Source organism: Calidris pugnax, unplaced genomic scaffold, assembly GCF_001431845.1.
Source record: "Calidris pugnax isolate Ruff unplaced genomic scaffold, ASM143184v1 scaffold17, whole genome shotgun sequence".
Lineage (NCBI taxonomy): Eukaryota > Metazoa > Chordata > Aves > Charadriiformes > Scolopacidae > Calidris > Calidris pugnax.
Genome location: NW_015090794.1, coordinates 4,537,487 through 4,547,890, shown reverse-complemented (window position 1 = coordinate 4,547,890; position 10,404 = coordinate 4,537,487).

Below are 10,404 nucleotides of genomic sequence, written 5' to 3'. Positions count from 1 at the left end.
AACGTGGATGTCACCTCAGACAGCCGCTGCTGCTGCGGCTGTGCTCTCACAGAGCAAGGCTGTTCCCTTCCCCGCCTGCCCTCGCCCTGAGCTCCCAGTGTGCGCCCCTGCTCTTAATGGGGCACATGGTGTGGCTTATCCCTGTGCTGTTTCCATTGCAACTTGGGAGAGGTTCTTCTTGGGGCAGCTCAAAGCTGTGAGTGCTCCTGGTGGTCCTCCAAGAGTGCAGCTTTTGCTCGTGGACCCCATAGCCATGAAAACACTGGTGCACTGCAATGGTGTGGGTGCCCAATAACATTACCCTCCTCATGGTCTGACTGTCCTGCCAATCTGTCTTTAAAGATAAAATACTTTGATTCTACCTAACCTTATGAAGGGATCTCGTACACAGCTGTGATGGGGCAGATCAGAGAAGAAGCTTTGTTTGGCCAAGTCTCCGTAGTCCCCTTGTTTCTGATGTAGGGTTGATGGTAGAGAAGTGGGATACTGCCACCAGTCCCAGCTCACACAGCCGTCTGGGCACCTGAAAATGCAACTTGAAGTGAAACCAGGAGCCAAACGGTAGCTGAGGGGTGAGACTGGTGTGCCCTGGAAGCTCCTGCTGCCTGAGTGTGAACTAGCACAGCGAGGAACCTGGACTGGCTGCAAACAGGAGCTGGTGAACAGCCCCGATCCCTGTAACAGCTTTCCCAGTACTCCCTCATGGACCGTGCTGATTTTGATGGCCACGTAACACAGTTTGAGGCTTATTCTATTCCTAAAAAGAACGAAGCTTTGAAAGATCCCCCCAAATCAAATCCAAACCACCGAATGGTCAACTCTTGTCAGTGTTAATGCCACTGAGCAGCCGTTGGCAAGGACAAAGGGGACAGCAAGTTCAGCTTTTGGCCTTTTCGGGGCACCTTGGCTGCTGTCCCAGCAGGTAGAGGAATGTTATAGCTGAGCCTGGAACATTTTGCAGAGGCATTTCTCTTGGCAGGTTTATGATCTTTTCTGCTTCAGCTGGGAAGCCAGCAGGACTGAATAAATCTCCAGGCCAACAAAAGCCCAGGATGTTTTCACAATTGCCAGGATTTTATTAATTTACAAGTACATTATTGAATTTCTTCCTTCCTAACAACAGCTTTCACTTAGATGGGGAGTCCTTTAGTGTGTTTGGGTGTGCACTGTAGGCAAAGCTAGTAAAACTTGGCAAGGAAGTCTCCTGCCAAATATTTATGCCATTAATGCCAGTGAACTGCAAATGTGGTAAGATGGATTTGGTGCTTTCATTTGTCAGGTCTTGCAGCTCTTTGTAGAAGGGGTGACTGCCCGCCTCCCCTGGGCCCTGGGGGTCCTGGCCCTGGTGGGGGGAGCTGGCCCATGGCATCCAGCCTGTGGGGCGTGAGGTTCTCACACAGTCTGCAAGTTCCACCAGCAAAAATGAGTGCAAAAAGGGGTTCTTCCTTTGTCCCGTTCCAATTTCTTTGTGTTTCTGGCCACTAGGGAATTTAAATTGGCATCTTTGCCTTTTCCCACACAATAGTATGACCTGCTTTAGCTACATACTGGCACCTCCATTGAAAGGACCCAAGAGTCCCCAGAAACTAAGCAAGCTGATACATTACTATGACATTTCCCACTGCTTCTGGAGTGAAACTCAACTGGTTTTAGCTATGTTTTGGGACCTGCCAACCCACTCCCTAACAGGAGTTAAATGAGCTACTGAGACCAAAGCAAAAGAGCAGGGGTGCTTTACCCTGGCAGATGGTGTGTGGGCTGACTGTCAGGATTACAGTCCCCACACCTCTGCCTTGAGGAGGGGTGAAGAGCCGGGAGCTGAGCTTTCCCCTCGGAGGTGGGCAGCACATGAAGCAGTGCCTGCAGTCACCTGTGGTGACAGTGGCTCTGTCTGACTCAGAGAGACAGCAGAAGCTTCGCCACCCACGTTTTCAAACCCATCTTTGGTGGGTTGCTGCGTCCCTTGCAGTGAGCAGTTTTGTGCCCAGGATCCAAGCTGGCAGCTTCACACAGCCCCTCAACTGAGTTCCGTTCTGTTGCCCTCTTAGTCAAGGCGGGCAACAATATTGCCCAAATTATCTTGTATCTGTGCTCCCATTTAGTGCCCCTCAGCTGTGGTAGGTGTCTCCTCTGTGTGCAGCCAGAAGGAGACTCTCCAGCCCCAGCTGCTCCTTGGTTGTGGACGTTGTGTCACCTGCAGCTCCCACTGCTCTGTGTCCCCAGGAGAGCAAGGGGCAGCAGATGTGGTTCAACAACTTTCTCTGCAAAAGTGATGGGGCAAGTGCAATTTTTAAACTGTTTTCTATCCGTTGAGAGCTGCTGTCCCAGACATATTTTTTCATTCTTGGTGTCTAATTTACCTTCTCTTGTCCTTAAGCGATACCTTCTCCAGATCTCATTTTTTCCTGGTCCTGGTCTCCACCACTGCTGTCATTTCCTGGCCAAGGACGTCCATCCTCAGTGGTGCTCTCAGTCAGGTTCCACGCTCTGCAGCAAGCCTACAAGCATGGTTAGTGCCTTCACAGGCTGCCTCACCCAGCTTGCACGGTGTCATCTCCATGCTGAAGTCAAGGGTCCATCCTGCCATGATGTGTGCCCAGGAGTACATATCCTATCCCCTGAGGTGGCTCCCTGTAGAGCTGCTTGTTAATCCTAAGTGTGGTTTTCTGCTAGTGGTTGATGCTGTGATGTGCTGGTGCAACTGGCTGGGGCCAGCCCTCGGTGCTGAGTGTCTGAGCACCAGTGGCCAGTAACGGGGAGAGGCTGAAGGGATGCGCTGTGACCTGGCCCCCTCCCAGCCTGGGGACATCTCTCCACACAAATGCCCCTTCCCAAGGGGGAGCCAGGCAACAATCATTGACTGAAGCTAAGCCAGGAGCCGGGAGGGCTCCCGCACAGCCATTACTGCTGCAGTTCTGATTAGGGACAGGGTTACTAAGATAGTGTGGTTTTCCTTTTCCCTTCTGAAATGTTACAGGGTTTTTAAGCACTATTTTCCTCTCGTATTTTCTTTTACTGCTGCATTGTGCTCCCCACTGGAGCAGCTACCAGGGGTTATCACAGGCTGCAGGCTGCACATCCCAGATCACGTTTATGGCAAGAATAATGTTCCCAGTGCTTCTCATTTGTACTCCTGAACAGCCAGGCTGGGTCTTCTGTGTGTCTCCCAGCCAGCTGTGGAGGAGCAGGTGACAGAGAGAGGGAACCCAGTTCCTGCAGTGGGTTTCACAAAGAGCTCTGCACTGGGGATGGGTGGACTAGAGCTGAGCCAGCAGCGAAGGGGCTGAAGGTGGAGGAGGAGAGACTCATTTCCATTCACTCCATTCTCCCAGGGGACTCCTCTGCTGTTCATCCCCAGCCTGCCCGTGCTCAGGGGCTCTGGAGGGGTGGGAAGGTTGGCTTCCACCATCCAACCCATTGCTTCTGCTGTGCTCACAGCATGGGGCTTGGAGGTCTGATCTGGTGCTGGGCAGCCTGGCTTTCAGAGGAGGAAAACGGGATGCAAGCTAATGCAGAACAGCCTTGGTGATAAGGACCTGTGAAAGCAGGGAGGTGATGTGAGTACAAGCTGACACTACAAATAAGGGGACCAGTCTTGTTCTTTAGAGCCTCTTCTCCTTGAGGACAGGCTGGTGTCAGTCTAGGATTCCCTAGATCCCACCTAGGGAATGCTACAGGAAGCTGGGATATGAGGATCTGGCCCAGTGACAGAGTGTGGCCATGAGGTTTCCCACAGCTGATTCCTCCCTTCGGAGTCTCCTGAAGCTAATGGGCTTGTGTGGCAGGCAGAGCCCCTCCCCTCCAGGTAACAATTAAAGGGAAATATCTTCAAGTGATTAAAAAATTTAAATAGGTTAATTATTTCCAAAAAGAGAAAAAAAGGATTAAAATGGTTTCTGTGGGTACATTTAAAATACAATCAATAATTTATCAGACAATTTTCACTCAACAATGAGGAATTAGGAGGCTTCTCACCCTCCAGAATTTTATCTGCAAGGTAAAATGTTTAAATTATTTTTTTCCTTCCTATGGCTTGTGCTGGGAGCACAGCCCCACTGGCCAGTGTCCATGTACCTGGACATGTTTCCCAGGGGCTCCGTGAATTGGTCTGGGGGGCTTGACCAAGGTGTAGATGCTGCTGCAGGTGGGAGTGCAGGGCTTGGAGGATGCTGCTGGGCAGGATCTGTCTGGGAATCTGCTCATCAGCCCCCCACACATCCTGCAAGAGGTCCAGAGATGAGTGGCCTTGACCCATCTGTGTGCCACTGAGGACCTCCTGGCCCAGGAAGGGGTCTGTGCCTCCTCCTGCACCCTGGCACAGGGCTGGGTTTGTGGTGGGGGCTCAGGCCAAGGCTCTTGGGGGAGGAGAGTGCCTTTCTGTGTGTGACTTTGGGCAGGCTGGGTGCCAACAGCCCCAAAGTGGCAGGAGCCCAACCCCGGGATGTAATTAACCCCTGGGGAATATGGCAAAGTTGGAAATGAAAGAGAAGCCAGAGGGAGTTCATCGTCCACCCACTGAAAAAATCTGCGTACCATAAATAACAGCAGGGGCACATGAACTGCTGTAAAGAATCCTTCATCATCTGTGGAAATATGCCTGGTTTTACAGAAAAAACAAATATAGTGAATTGAAAATAAATGGCATTATTAGCAGAAAGGGAGTCCCTAATTAACCAGATATAGTCCATTACTGTAGCCTTCAATTCATTAAATTGCATAATTACATAAAAACACTGTTGATGTGCTATTCAGTATATCTGGTATTGTCTTCCTAATAATTAGCTCCATAATTGTCAGTTTGACAGGGTAATTAAAAATGTTTAAAGATGTTGTGTCAGCCTTTTCTCCTTTGCTGAGCTCAGTCAGATGTCTCTGGAAGATGATTTTCTACCTGGCTCGACCACAGTTTTGTTTTTGATTTATACCAGTGTGTTACAGGAATGACCAGACTCATGGATTACTTTAATGTTCCTGCTAGGCTAATTTTTACAAGTAGGAGAAAAATAACTCCTGGTGCCATTTTCATTTACTCTCAGGAAATCCATGGTCCCATCCCCCAGTTCACGCCTCTGGTGACGTGACTTTCTTCCGAGCAGTTTTACAGACGGAGCGTTGTGAAATCTGACATTTGTAGCCCTAAATCTCGGGTCTGTTTGCTGTGTAAAACCTTTCATCCCACATGCATTTTTTATGAATGGATTGAAAAACATGAGAAATAAACCCTGCAGCTCTAAGCCGTGTTGCTGCGAACAGCACAGGGCAGTGCCCCTGCCCACGAGGCTGCTCCAGTTTCCAAGGGGCTCTCATGCAGGGATGCTTCCAGCTGTGCTGGACTCAGGTGCAGGTGTGACGGTGGTAAAATGCTGTGGAGAAGCTCCAGACCGGTGGGTCTACGTGCCACTGGAAGGGTGCAGGTGGCATGATGCCCTGGGCATGGTGGTAAGGAGCAGGATGGGAGCCTGGAGGTGCTGGGGATCCTGAGATTGATCAGCTAATGGCTGGAGGCACCTGAGGGCACCTGAACCCTATGTTGGAAAAGTGCCATGAAGGGGGCGGTTTCTGGAGCTCTTCATGGCAATCAGTCTTGGTTCTGTTGTTATAGGGTGGTGATTGCCACTTTGGATGGTCAAACCCCTGACTTATTTCCCTTTTCAACAAAATGAACTCAAATATTCATTGCTGAGAAGTGATAAATAAATCTGTCCTCACACCCAGGAGCTTTGCCAGCTGGGTTTTGGCTGGATGGGAGTCTGTTTGTGAAAGCTTTCAAGGATTTTTGAAAATAATCTGTTTTGAATCATTAAATGAACGAAGTGATCTGGTCTTCTGGAATAAACAGTAATCACGTGGAAGTGAAGTCTGAACTTCTTTCTTGGCAAAACGATTCCCAACACTTCTCTCTCTTTCTTATTTTTTACATTTGTATTTGTATTTATGTTTATGTTTATTTTTATTCTTGGACACTGTTGCTTCCACCACGTCTTTCCTGCTGCAGCAGGCTCTGTGAAGATCACACACTTATCCAAGTACTTACGGCATTCAGCTGAAGGAGTCCCCTCCCTTCGCTCCTTCCCCTCGTAGCCAGAAGCGTGTCTCTGAGTCCAGATGGCCCCGTTCCACCACTCTCTAGCCATTAGTTTGTATTCAGTATTCATAATTGCTTCGCCAACGGAGAAACTTTACAATCTGTTGCAGGCCATTATATGCAAAACCATGCCCAAATAATTGATCCCCTGCCATCCAAATTGCAGAAGTGCTCGAGCGTTTTGTAATCTTACAGAAAGGGTTTGTATTCCGGGTATTTCAAACGTATATTAAAATAAAATTGACAATGAGATAACAAGGCATAATTTCGCAGCGGCTGTGTCGTTAAGCGATCACACACCCGTACCTGTGCACAGAGGCGGTGTCCTGCTGGGAGCCTTATCTCTCCAGTGCTCTAGCTGGAGCTGAACCGATGCCATTTACTCCTCTGATGTTCCACATTTGCCAGCCCCATCTCGCCACTGCCACGGTGTGCTCGCCCGTTCACCACGAAGCCAGCAGGATATATCTGGTGCTGGGGCAGGAGAAGGAGAGCCCACAGCCCTGCAGCCCCCGTGCCGTGGGTTTCAGCCCTCTCTCTCAAGCCCAGCTCCGTCCTGCCCTGCGATGATGCAGCCACCAACTTTGGGAGGGAGAGGAGGCTGTGGCACTAACGAGGGCTGGTGCTGGAGCGATGGTGAAGCTTCGTTAACACATGCTGTGACTGCTCAATGCCTGCCCTGGTAGGGGGGCAGCCCGGCACCTGTGGTTTTGGTCAGCACTTGGGAGGTGAGCCACATGTCCCCATAAAGTGGGTGATTTCCCAGAAGATCAAAATGATTTTATCACTTCCAGGAGTCCCATCTTTCTGGGACATTGCTGCATCTGTGGGCCCAGGGAGGCAGCCGGAGCCCTGTCCCAGCTGCACAGCCCAGTTCCTGGGCATCTGGAGAAGCTCTGGGGACCCAGCTCCTCAGTGTGGCACCGGCAGCTTTGCACCAATCCACCCCACCCCAGGCAGAGGCAGCCCCCACCGTGGGCAGGGTGTCTCGCAGCACACAGGGGTCCGGTTCCAGGCTCCAGCATCTGGATTGTGCTTCTTGGACTGGGGGTCTCTGGCCAGGGGGTCTGGACAGCCCATGCTGTCGTGCAGCACTGGAAGAGCTGAGCATGTCCAGCTTTTCTTCAGCAAGCAGGTCTGAGAGGCAGCGTGTGGCCAGAGAGATTTTAGGAGAAGGAGGCAGAGATGATGCTGTTTGCATTATTCCAGGAGTTTGCTCCCCGGAGCCAATGAGGCTTGAGAAATGACTATGGCTGCAGCTCAGCTCCTCTCCTCAGGCTGCTCGAGGGTGATGGATGGTGAAGTGTGGCAGGTCTACCTGTCTACAGCTCACAGTGCAACAAGACAGTTGTAACCCTTTCCAACAGGCATCGCCCCTGCCAAAGATTCCTCGCAGCAAGAAGTGAGATTTTCTGTGCTTTTGGGCTTTGTCATAATTGAGTCTCTGGGAGCATCATGCCCGAGTCCTGTGTGGCAGGGTCTGGATGCACAGGGCTGTGCTGACCTGGGAAATCCACTCTGTGTGCCCGGATCCTCCCTCCGGAGTGGTGGGGCTGCACAGGCTGTGTCCTGCTGAGGGCTCCTGCCACCTCCCAGCCATTCCAAGTGCATTGGTTGTGGGCACCAGGGGGAGAAGAGCCTTGGTGGACAACCCATGGCCATGGCAGGAGGTCCGTGCAGGAGCAGTGTCGGCACAGCTGGCCCCAACAGTGCTGACATGCTGATGCCCTGTTTCAGAACGCCTTGTTTATAATGAGTGATTCATGTGGAACGAATCCTTAGGACATGAAGGCAGGGAATACGACATAAAGCCTTATAAAGGTTTCCAAACAGAGAACCAGCAAGGTCTCCTGTAGGATGATAGATCTCTCCTTAAGTCATAGGAGGAAAGGCTCCTACAAAGAGTAATAAATTCATAAATTCCTCTAGTCACCAGGGTTATTTCCCACAAAAGAATTTATTGCATGGCATACATTTCTCTGCTCACAATAATGAGATCTGGGCTCCAACACGTGACATTTATGACTGGCATTATTAAAAAAAAAAAAAAAGACAAGACATACAGTCTTCAAGTAAAATATGTGGGACAAATCTCCAGTTCACATACACAGTTTATTTACACTCCAGAACAGGGCAGACTGGGCTGGGTTTCAACCAGGGAACAAAAAATATTTTTGCAAATGCTTTCCTGGGGAAATGAGCCGCACTGGGAAGACAGATCCTGGACGCTCTCCAGTCTGCTACAATCCCTGCCACCACCTGAGGATTCAGAGGTTTCCTGGGCTCAGCCATGCCATCAGCTGATGTGCGGATTGTATGTGTAGATACTCAGTCCTCTGTGCTGTATGCATGTCTCTGGGCTGCTCTCAGACGTGGGGCTAGTGTCCTCCCTTCAGAGCAATGCAGGTGCCACCAAGCTCTGTTTGGGACCAGAGGCAGAGATGACAGGTACCTCCTTGCCTCCAGTATTCCTGTCTTGGTCCCTTCAGCCCAGCAGTTTCCTGAGGTATGGACTCTCAGTCCCTGCAGAAGGACAGGGCAGGCTGGCAGCTCAGCGCGGGAAGGCAGGGGGCATCCTTGGCTTCTTCAGGCCAGCAGAATGGCTGACGTGGTAAGGAAGGCTTTAAATCTCCGATGTGCTGAGACCATGGCCCAGTGCACCTCTGGCACGGCGAAGAAGCCCCTTGTGCTCTGCACTCCAGAGCTCCCCATGGATCTCCCTGACATCACACGGAAGGACACTTTGAGCTGCTCTTTGCCTAATGGGGTAGTTTGGATGTTACAGCCTAAAATTAAAGAGCTCATTAATTACTATGCTGAAAGCCAGGCTCTCTTTAAGCTTGTTCTTTATCATGATTAATGAGGCAGCACCATCTCCTTCCCCCTTTATGCAATCTTCTGTCCTGCCAGAGTGGGATCTGCAGTCCTGCCTCCAGCTGGTCCTCTCCTCCTTGCTTGGCAGTGAAGGCACGGGCAGAGTTCAGGGCTGAGCATTGCCCCAAACTGCACACTGCTCACACTTCCAGAGCTTGGACTGCATGCTTGTGCCACTGCCCTTTGATCCTCCCACCTGGCATTTGCTTCCTATAGGAAAATACCCCTGTAGTCTGCCCTGGCTGGGGCAGAGGGACAGGAACCCACCCAGCAGAGCTGATGAGGCCACCACACAGCCCCCAGATGCATACTGGCTCCCATGCCTGGCTGGGATGGAGCAGGTCTCAGCCTGCTGGTGCTGACATATTTTCTTGGCTCCATCTCATCTGGGACTCGCGTGCAGCATATTTCCCTGTGGGAATTTGTGCTTGCCACCAGGGCTTGTGTATCCCGTCACCTGTGCGGGACAGTTGTACCCACCTCACTTCTCCTGGTGGCTCTCCTCTGCTCAGCAAACACAGAGCTGGCATGGCTTGGGAGCATGGGGAATAACTGCAGCCCGCCATGGAGCTGGAATTCTCCCCCTGCCATCATGATGCCCGTTTTTGAGGCTTCCCAGTGCTGCAGAAAAGAAAGGCAGTGGCAGAAGATGGGCAGGCCTGTCTGCAGGATGGTCACTTACTACCTGGGAGTTTCCAGTTAGATTTGTCTGCAGAAAGAAAGCAAAGACATTACCGCGCAGCGGGGCTTGTTATGCAGCTTAAACCTTGGATAGTGTTTTTTCAATAAAATAGATGAAAACAATATCGGTGGCAGCAGCATGCACAGCGCAGCGCAGCTGCAGGAGCCCAGGCTGGATTATGCAGATGTGTCTGTTGGAGAAAGAAACCAGCCTACCTTTGTGTCTTGTAATAAAACTTTACACTTGCTCAGTGCATTTTAATTAACTCTCTGCCCCTCCTGCCTGTGGGAGGCATCCGAACCCTCTGCGTGGTGCTGGCAGGCTCCTGCCTTTTCTCAGCCTGCAGCAGCTGCGTCAGATGCTTTCAGAACTAGGAGAGGAGAACATCTGCCTCTGCCCCTCTCTGCCGTGCACCTTGCACTGGGGAAGGTGCCTGCCCAGCTGCAGGCTGCCTCCGTGGCAAACTGTCCTGACAGCAGCAGAGGGCCAGGAGAGCATCCCCGTCTGTGGAAATAGCTGCCAGAGGGATTGCCCTTTGTGAGCAGGATGCCCAGCAGTGCTATGGGAAAGGTCGTGCAGGGAAAAACCCAATTTATGGGAGAAGATTGAAGTTTGACCCCTGGTCTGCTCAGATGGAGGATGCAACTGTCCATTTTTGGGCTGAGGGAAGGAGAACAAGAGGCTGGCAAAGCACGTGGTTACCCTCATGTGTGATACCAGCTGCCCCCTCTCAACTTCCACTGTGTGCAAAAGATGTGACCCT